We start from the raw sequence: 10,514 nt of genomic DNA on the forward strand, positions 1-10,514 counted from the left end.
TGAATAACTACTTCACTACTTCCAAATAGGCTAGCCTTCTGAGGAAATTCACATGTCTATTTTCAGTGTTTAGGAACATTTTTTGCTTGTAATAAGACATTTAAATTTTTTTCAGTTTTTTATTTCCAGTGGGTGGTATATTTAAAATAAGGCTAAGCCCTGGCTAGGTGGCTCAGTTGGTTGGAGCATCATCCAGAACATCAAAAGATTACACACTCAATTCCCAGTCAGGGCACATACCTAGGTTGTGGGTTCGATCCCCGGTCAGGGTGTGTGCAGGGGGCAACCAATCAGTGTTTCCTTCTCACATTGATGTTTCTCATGCGCTCTCTCCCTACCTCTCTCTCTAAAATCAATAAGCTTATCCTCAGGTGAGGGGGGGGGGAAGAAATAAAATAAGGCTAACTGGCCTAAACTGAGATTTGAGTTCCAGTATAAAATATCTGAATGGATGTTCGCCCAGGTGATACAAGCAATAATATTTGAGGAGTTAGATTGAATACATGGGTGTAATATCACTTTTTAATTTATGCTTTTTGATTTGAATTATTGCAGATAGATTTTATAATTAAAAAGAAACTTTGTTTGCTTTAATGTAGTTTCAAGCTTCTTTCTTCCCTTCAAGTCCTGATGGTTTTTAACCTTGAATTTCCTTTCCTTCTCTGGTATTCTTACTTTTGTTGTGGATGTGCATGACCGGGGGAAAAAATTGGTTACCCACTGCAGCACATAAAAGAGGCAAATTTAAACTGGATTTCAGGAGCCAGAGATTCTAGTCTATTCAACAGTAACTACTTATATCACTTTAGGTAGGCAGTTAACTCCATTGGGACTCAGTTTCCCCAAGAATAACTCAGTGGGCTTGGGTTAGATATTCTCTCTTGTTCCTTTTGGTGTTGCCATTCTGTCTTGCAGTATTGAAAGTGAACATGTGCTTCACTTTGGGCCTTCAGTTGAACATGCATTTTTGTATACTTTTACCTTAAAGTAGACATGAATTTTGTACTACTGATGTAATTTTGTAATATAACTGTACTATGAATGCAACTTTGTATAGATGACTGGAAGAGCCTTTTGTTGTGGCTAGCTGTGGTGTATAAATATACCGGCTTCCCTGTTTTGAACAGAATTTATGGATGGCCACAGAGAGAGGGCTCTAAGTGTCCCTGTCATAATCTCAATTCTTAATATCAACAGATGAGAAAGATGATCAGAAGCGCCTCATGTACAAATTCTCAGAAGGAGCCTGTGCTTGGTGTAATGCTCAGGTGTTGCCATCTTAAAATTCTTAACAATTTTTTTAAAAGCAGCCTGTATTTTTGTTTTGCACCCCATGACTCCTATAGCCAGTTCTGCATGTAAAGCTTATTATTTTTGCTCTCTGAGTCTAATAGACTAGAAAGATTCCAAGAAACATTTGAAGATTTGACATTCAGTGCCCAGATGAAGGAAAATGAATATATCTATTCAGAAACTTCAATAGTATGGCTGCATCTGTTCCCATTATCTGCCTCCTCAAGAGACCCAGAAAGAAACTAATAACTGCTAAGCAATATTGCCTGGGAAGAATTGATAAAGATCCAAGATGACGGCAAACTAGGTGGACGTTATACTCACCTCCTCCCAGGACTAAAATGGAATTGCGACTAACATTTAGACAAATCAACCTGGATAACCAACTGAAGACTAGCTGAAGGGAAGTCTTATGACCAAGGATTTACAGAATTAGCTACACTGGAAGGGTAGTGTAGGGCAGAGATGTGAAAAGGGGCTGGCCCTGCTACTGTGGGTGACAGCTGAGATTCCAGAAGGATATCTCAGCTGCAAATGTTCCCCCTGAAGAGCGAGATGTCTGAACTGCACACTGGGATTCCCAGCCCAGATCATCTGAGCTGGGAAAAGGCACCCACATAAAATCTGGCTGTGAAAATCAGCAGAGAGTCTGTCCATCAGGGAGACACAAGAGTCTGCTAGAGACACTAGTGTCCTCTTAAAGTGCCCAAACACTTTTTTTTTGCACCACTCATCCTGGGCTCCAGCAGAGGAAGGATGAAGTGGACTGGAGTTGTGTGAGGAGAGACTGGGGTTTGTGGCTGTGGCTCACAGGAGAGAGCTAAGAGGACAGCCACCAGAACCCCTGTGCTGAGTCCCTGTCCCACGCTGCAGACACCATCTTTCTTGGGTGGAGCACTCCTCTACACATGGCATCAGCCTGGGGGAATATCCCTAATGGCCCCATCCTCTGGACTCCTCGTCACCCCATCCTGCAGAGCTCATGCTCTGCTGAGGAATCAGTTGCCTGGGCCTGGGTGTAGAGGTCCGGGCAGACGCAGGAGGTGCCAGTGACTGGTTTAGCTTTGGGGCAGGGGCCATTCTTCCCACTTTCCTGTGAACCTTACTGGTGCCTATTTCTCTAACCCCACCTTCTGGACTCCAGTCGGCCCCACACTTTCAACTCCTGGTGGTCCTATCCTGCCAAGGTCTGGGCAGAGCCTGGGGCAGACTGAGTTGTATGAGTCTGGGGCAGAGGCCACTCCTCCCACCTTACCCCAATCCTGACTGGCACCTCCCCTTCATGGAAGATCTATTAGGCGCCCCCCACCTCCCCCCACTGACTCCTGGCAGCCTGTTGTGTTGAGCTTGGATTTCTGGCACAGTCTTGGACAGACTGAGCTGTGTGACTCTAGAATGGGGGCCATTTTTCCCTTGAATTATCCCCCTGGTGCAGAGCCCTCCATTCACACTGCCCAATTTTGGTATGTTTGGGCCTGATAAACTGTGCTGGCCTCATTCTCATGACTCCCTGAGCCCTGCCCCACCACAAAGGTCTGTGGGTACCTGGTGGGTGGCAGCCACCTTAGTATAGCCTTGCTGAGTGGCCTTAGACCCAGCACTGGCACTGAGTTTGAACCTGTATCAATCTAGGCAACACCACTCACCCCTGCCTGGTGACTCACTGAGAACCTATCTCATATAATTTGAGTACTGCCAGAGGTACTTTTAGTGACTGAGCCTAACACATAGCTGGCAGGTGGAGGCGGACAGAAGTAGATCTCGGGGTGCCTTGGGACTTTTGCCTGTCCCCAGGCCCAGTGATGGTAAAACCAGTACTGAGGTGCAGTTTGGTCCTTCCCATGCACACCAGGACCAGCAGAGGCAGCCACAAACTGTGGATCACTTTGTAGCTCCAAACAGGTTTCTCAGGACCAGCCACAGGCAGCATCTGACATTGTCCTATACCAGAGTACCTCCCAGGAGGGCCCAGAACCACTAGTCCCAGTGGCCAGCTTCAGACAACATCCAATTAGCTTCAAATGTGGCATATCCAAAGGAAGAGCTTGGAAGGCACCAGACCTGGCTGAGGTGAATTTTGGCTTATGTGATTATCTGCAGAGAAGTTCATACACTGTGGTCAAGGTCAGTCTTCACTGATGATCACATGCAAAAATGGGACAATAGCAATCAAGTCTCAATCACAACAGGAGGGTCCATATAACACACACAAGAGACATTAGTTCCTGGAGCACCAGATACAGTGATCAAGTAGACAGCATGGCCGGGTTCCTACTGGGTTCCTACAGGACACCTACTACATCAGACTACCTTATCAACCCTGGGAGTCACAGCAGGTCTACCTGATACATTGCTATAGAGAGAGAGCCCTTAAGACTCCACCAAAAAAATCTACTAGAAATGATGAATGAATTTAATAATGTAGCAGGATATAAAATAAATATGCAGAAATCAGTTTCATTTTTATACACCAATAATGAACTATCAGAAAGGGAAACCAAGAAAATAATCCTATTTACAATTGCATAAAAAAATACCTTGGAATAAATTTAATCAAGGATTTAAAAAGGCCTGTACTCAGAAAACTATAACACACTGAAGAAAGAAACTAAAGAAGATACAAATAAGTGGAAGCACACACTGTGTTCTTGGAAAGGAAGAATTAACATCATTAACATGTTCATACCACCCAAAGCAATCTGTAGAGTCAATGCAATTTCTGTGAAGTTACCAATGTCTTTTTCCACGGAACTAAAATGAATATTCCAAAAATCTATAAGGAACCACAAAAAACTTTGAATAGCCTCAGCTATCTTGATAAAGAAGCACATTGTTGGAAGAATCATGCTACCTGATATCAAACTATAGTACAAGGCCATGGTAATCAAAACAGCATGGTACTGGCACAAAAACAGACACATAGACCAGTGGAACAGAATAGAGAGCCCAGAAATAAACCCACATCTTTATGGTTAATTAATGGAGTGGCAAGAACATAGAATGGGGTAAAAGTCTATTCAATAAATGAGGATGGGAAAATTGGGCATATACATGCAAAAAATCAAATTAGATCACTTTCTTATACCACACACAAGAATAAACTCAATATGGATTAAAAACTTAAATGTAAGACTCGAAATCACAAAAATCCTAGAAGAAAACATAGGCAGTAAAATCTGGAATACTTCTTGTAGTAATATTTTTTTCTGATATGTCTTTTTAAGCAAGAGAAACAAAAAAAATGAGTAAGTGAGACTACATCACACTAAAATGTTTTTGTACAGTAAAGGAAAGCATCAAGAAAATAAAAAGACAACCCACTGAATGGGAGGCCATGTTTGCCAATGTTACATCTCATAATGGATTAATATCCAAAATTTATAAAACACTCAAACAACTCCACACCAAAAAAAATTCAATTTAAAAATGGGCAAAAGATCTGAATAAACTCCTGTCTTCAAAGAAGACACAGGTGGTCAGTAGGCACATGAAAAGATGTTCAATCACTAACCATCAGAGAAATGCAAGTTAAAACCCCAATGAGTTATTACCTCACACCTGCCATAACAGCTATCATCAATAAATCAACAAACAACTATGCTACAAGGCTATAGTAATCAAAACAGCATGGTGCTGGCATAAAGCAGATATATAGCTCAATGGAACAGAATAGAGAACCCAGGCACAATGTGTTGGCAAGGATGTGAAGAAAAGGAAATCCTTGTGCACTGTTGGTAAGAATGCAGATTGGTGCAACCACTGTGTAAAAAAATTACAGAGATTCCTCAAAAAATTAAAAATGGAGCTGTCTTGTGACCCAGAGACTCCAATCCTGGGAATATATCTGAAGAAACCTGAAACACTGATTTGAAAGAATATAGGCACTCCTATGTTCATTGCAACATCATTTACAATTGCCAAGATCTGGAAGCAGGCCAAGTGCCCATCAGTAATGAGTATATAAAAAAGTGTGGTACATTTATACAATGGAATACTACTCGGCCATAGAAAAGAAGCAAATCTTACCTTTCGCAACAGCATGGATGGACTTGGACAGTATTATGCTAAGTGAAATAAGCCAGTCAGAGAAAGACAAGTACCATATGATTTCAGCTATATGTAGAATCTGATGAACAAAAGGGGTAAACAAACAAAATAGAAACAGACTCATAGAGAGAACAGACTGACAGCTGTCATGGTGGAGGGTAGTTGGGGGGCTGGGTGAAAAAAGGTGAAGGAATTAAGCAAAAAAACCCCAAACCCTCTAGACACAGATAATAGTATAGCAGTATGATGATTGCTAGGGGGGAAAGGGTGTAGGGGAAACTGAAGAGAATAAAGTTGGGATAAATGGTGGTGGAAAGAGACTTGACTTTGGGTTGTGGACAGATAAGGTATATAGAATTGTACACCTAAAACATATTTTATTATGTCACCCCAATAAATTCAATGAAAATTTGAAAAAAGAATTTTAGCATATCATTCAGTTTTCACAGCAGTAAGGGGACATATATGGCCTCCAAGTATCACTGAGGGCTTTGAATGCAAATGACAGTATCTACTCTGAATAATTTGAGCAAAGCAGGAGTATATTAAAGAATTTTAGTAAGATCACAATAATAGTAGAATGGCTGCAGAAACAATCTCAAACCCAGAGTTCCCAAACCAAACTGGAGAAGTGATTTGCTCAGGAAACCCCTGTCACCGATGTCACGACTACCAAGTACAAACCCAGAAATTAGATTTTACTGTAACTACTGGCACTACTGCTAATACCATTTCTGCATCAGGAACATGACCTTGAAATCTTTGGGAAACTGCTCGTCTCCCTCTGTTGCCTTTGGGAGCTGGATGCCCTGGAGTGCCAGCTATTCCAGCACAAACGGCAGCTCCATACACGGTGTGCTTCTTAACATTGCTCAGTTCTGAATGCAATGTGTGATTGCCAAAATCTAGTCACTGGCTTGTGTCCTGTTTGTAAGGTAACCTGGGAAACTGAGTTTTGACTTTTAGATTTGAGGGACCTTGACTGTATGTCTACCTCTAGCACCGTGACTGAACGATTGCAATAAAGGAGCTGCTCATTATGCAATGCTTATCTGCTCTGCATTGTAGAAACAATATAACATCAATGTATAGCTATCAAAAATGATAAGTATTTGAGTAACTATGAAATATTGGGGAGATAAGATGAAGAGCATATGGAAGTGAAAACAGCTTGCTGATGACTCTATGGGTTTTAATTAGGAAAAAGCTATTATTTCAAATTAGATGCTGAGGGAACAGGATGGAAGGAGAAAAAACAATACTAGCTAATTCTAATATTGTTTATTATATGTAACTGAGAGGCAAAAGAAGAGGGGATCAAGATTATTATATAAAAGCATTATTCTAAAGGTAACCTTAGAACGAAAATATGAACTTTCCTAAATATCAAAAGAGAGAATGCAAACAAATAAAACAGACTACATATGAAGAAGACTACATGTTTGTCCATATGGGTATGTATAATTTATACAGCATGAAACAATATGAAGGAACTAAGGCCACGCATATAGATGATATGAATAAATACATATATAGGTTTAAATCACCTATAAAGAGAAAAGGGTTTTTGAGTTGACTAACAAATTCACTTTATGTTGTTTGCAAGAGCATACCCCAAACAGTACAAGGACATTTTATAATGCGAAAGGCTACAATATGTAATGAAGATAAAACAGTGATTAATATTATATATTCGATAACAGGACAAAATTTTCAAAGTTTTCATGTATCTACAACGGGATGCTGGGAGAAACAGGAAGTCAGTAATAATAGGAACCTTTAATATGTCTTCATCAAAGACAGAGCAAGTGGACAGAAAAATCAGGAGCACTATAGAAAATCTAGATAGGATAATCAATAGTATAGAACATATACCTACCTGTGAATCTCTGAAACCTAATTAATAGAGGGAGCACCTTCTGTATTAGTTTCCTACAGTTGCTGTGGCAAATTCCCACAATCTTGGTGGCCTAAACAACAGAAGTTTATTCTGTCATCTGACAGAGGCTGAAATCCAAAATCGATTTCATTGGGCCAAAATCAAGGTACAGCAAGGCTGCATCTTCAAACCTCTGTCTGTTCCATCTTTGCACGGCCTTCTCCTTGTGTGTGTCAAATCTCCCTCAGCCTCTCTCTCACTGTGATTGCATTTAGGGCACAATTGAGTAATCTCCACATCTACAAATTCTTAACTTAGTCATATCCGAGAAGACCCCTTTTCCTTATGAAGTCACATTTCTAGGTTCTAGGGATTAGCACCTGATGTATTTGGGGGACATTGTCAGCCCACCATACCTTCATTTTGAGTGCACATGACTACTTGTGAAAATTGATTGTGTCTTAGGTTATAAAGAAAATACATTTTGAAAGTAAACAAATTCTAAAGAATAAAAATAACCAAAACATGATTTTTTTACCACAATGAAATAAAATCAGAAACTAATAATAAACTAAAAATTTGGAAAGGCTTTTTTTAGAAATGTAAAAATACTCTAATAAATAACTATGGGGTCAAAGAGCAAACACAGGCTGAAACTGCAGGATCATAAATGTTAGAGACAGTTATAAAAGGAAAATGTATACAGTGAAATATGTATATTAACAATAATGAAAAATAACCTAACATGAAACTAAAATCTAGGTAAAGAATTTAAAAATAAGCCAAAAGAAAGCCGAAGGAAAGAAGTAATAAAGATAAAATAAATGTGTAAGAAAACAGCAATAACAGTGCAAAAGTAGAAATATAAATAAATTCAAATTATGAAAGTTGAAAAAAACCCACAAGCTACTGTATGTAGTGAAAAAGTGAAAAAGGCACAAATCAAAGCACACAAAATATGTAATGAAGATAAAACAGTGATTAATATTATATATTAACAAGAGGAAAAAATCTACCATAACAGAGAATTTAAAAAATCATGAGACTTAATTTCAACAAGTTTCTGCAAATAAATGTGTAAGCTTATATGAAGTTTTCGAGAAAAAAATGTTCTGAATTATGTTCTAGAACAGTGCAACTTAATGTGAAAACATGTGAAGGAACACTTCATTTGAAATGGAGCTGGGAAGACCTGAGTGGGAGCTCTCGTGCACTTCTACTGCTCCTTGTTCATAGAAGGCTGCAGGAAGAACCTTGCTTTACTACCCCAGCGGGAGGGGAGGAGAATTTCTCCTTGCCCAGCAGCAACTCAGTCAAGGAGAAGCCACAATAACCCACCCTACCCCCTGCAACTCTCTCTCTCCTCTAACGGTCTTTCATTTGAGACCACCCTCCCCACCCCTTCCTTTCCTCTACAAAAGCAAGCCCTCTCCTCTGTTCTCCTAACTTGCCTATGGTTTTGCCATAGTTTGCAATTCCCAAGTTACGAGTCTCCTGTTATTCCCAAATAAACTCATTTCACTGGTAAACAACTGGCTATTTCATTTTCAAGGATGACAATAAAATTGACACCAGTGGGACAGAAATTCTTAAATAGACTAAGAATTGCTATGGAAGAAATAGAGGAAGTAGTAAAAGATCTTTCCCACAAAAAAGTATCAATTCCAGATGTGTTCACAGGGGGAGTATATCAAACTTAAAGATCAAATTATCTCTGGTGAAACTATTCCAGAGCATAGAAGAGGAAGAAAAACTTGAAAATTTGTTTTACAGAGTAAAACATTGATCTCTAACTTTGTCAATGATTTCTCTAAACAAGTAAGCCACAGAACAATCTCAGTTCTAAATATAAATATAAATATTATAAATAAAGTATTAGCAAATAGAATCCAATAGCATGTTAAAAATAATACATCATAAATAAGTGGAATTTATTTCAAGAATACTATGGAGGTTCAACATTAGGAAATCTGTTAACATAATCCATCATAGTAATACAGCTAAGGAGAAAAATTATATAGTCATCTCTACAGGTTCAGAATAGTCACTTAACATTATTTAATACTCATTCACACTAAGACTACTCAATAAAATAGCAATTGATATGGTGCGTGTGTTCCAAAATCTAAAAGGTGGTGGTTTATTTTTTATTTAATGAGAAAACATTAGAGATTTTCCTGTTACCATAAGGAACAAGGTAAGAATGCTCACCATCACCACTATTTGGTGACATTGTGTTAGAAGGTTTTAGGCAGTGCACTTAGGAGAGAAAGTAATGAGAGGCATCCAGTGGAAATGAGAGGTCAGTTATCTCTGTAGATAATATGATTTTGTATCTTGAAAAGTCAGGAGAATCAATGGAAAAACTATAAACAATAAGGGAATTTATCACAGGAGCAGATTATAATTCAACATCAAAAAATTAACAGTTAGAAGTTATAATTAGAGAAAAACCCCATTTTTATTAAATATTTAAAAATCTAGATGTAAACATAATAGAAAGTATAATTTATATGAATAAATATGTAAAAACAAAAGGCTGCAAAGTATATTTGAACAAATGTGTAGACATGCCATATGATGTCAATCCTAAATTAATTATTAGCAAACTTTAATAAAAAGCCATAGGTGGGGTGTATGTGTGTGTATGTGTGTGTGTGTGTGTGTGTGTGTGTTAATCGGGAGCTGGAGACAACGAAAAGTTCATTTGGAAGAACACACAAGCAAGAAAAGCCATAGAAATCCTATGGAGTTAAAAAGAGCAACATGAAGTGCTGTCTTGGAGAGCCCTTTTTTTTTTTTTTTTTTTTTTTTTTTAATTTATTTATTGTTATTTAATTACAGTTGTATGCCTTTTCCCCCATCCCTTCACCCCACCCCAGGTGAACCCACTTCCCTCCCCCCTCTCCACCCTCCCCCTTGGATTTGTTCATGTGTCCTTTATAGTAGTTCCTGTAATCCCCTCTACCCACTGTCCCCGCCCCCACCCCCCACCCCCGCCCTTGCTATTGTTACATTGTTCTTAACTTCAATGTCTCTGGTTATATTTTGTTTGCTTTTTCCTTCTATTGCTTATGTTCCAGTTAAAGGTGAGATCATATGGTATTTGTCCCTCACTTCCTGGCTTATTTCACTTAGCATAATGCTCTCCAGTTTCATCCATGCTGTTGCAAAGGGTATAAGCTCCTTCTTTCTCTCTGCTGCGTAGAATTCCATTGTGTAAATATACCATAGTTTTTGGATCCACTCGTTTGCTGATGGGCACTTCGGTTGCTTCCAGTATTTGGCTATTGTA

Source organism: Desmodus rotundus, chromosome 3, assembly GCF_022682495.2.
Source record: "Desmodus rotundus isolate HL8 chromosome 3, HLdesRot8A.1, whole genome shotgun sequence".
Lineage (NCBI taxonomy): Eukaryota > Metazoa > Chordata > Mammalia > Chiroptera > Phyllostomidae > Desmodus > Desmodus rotundus.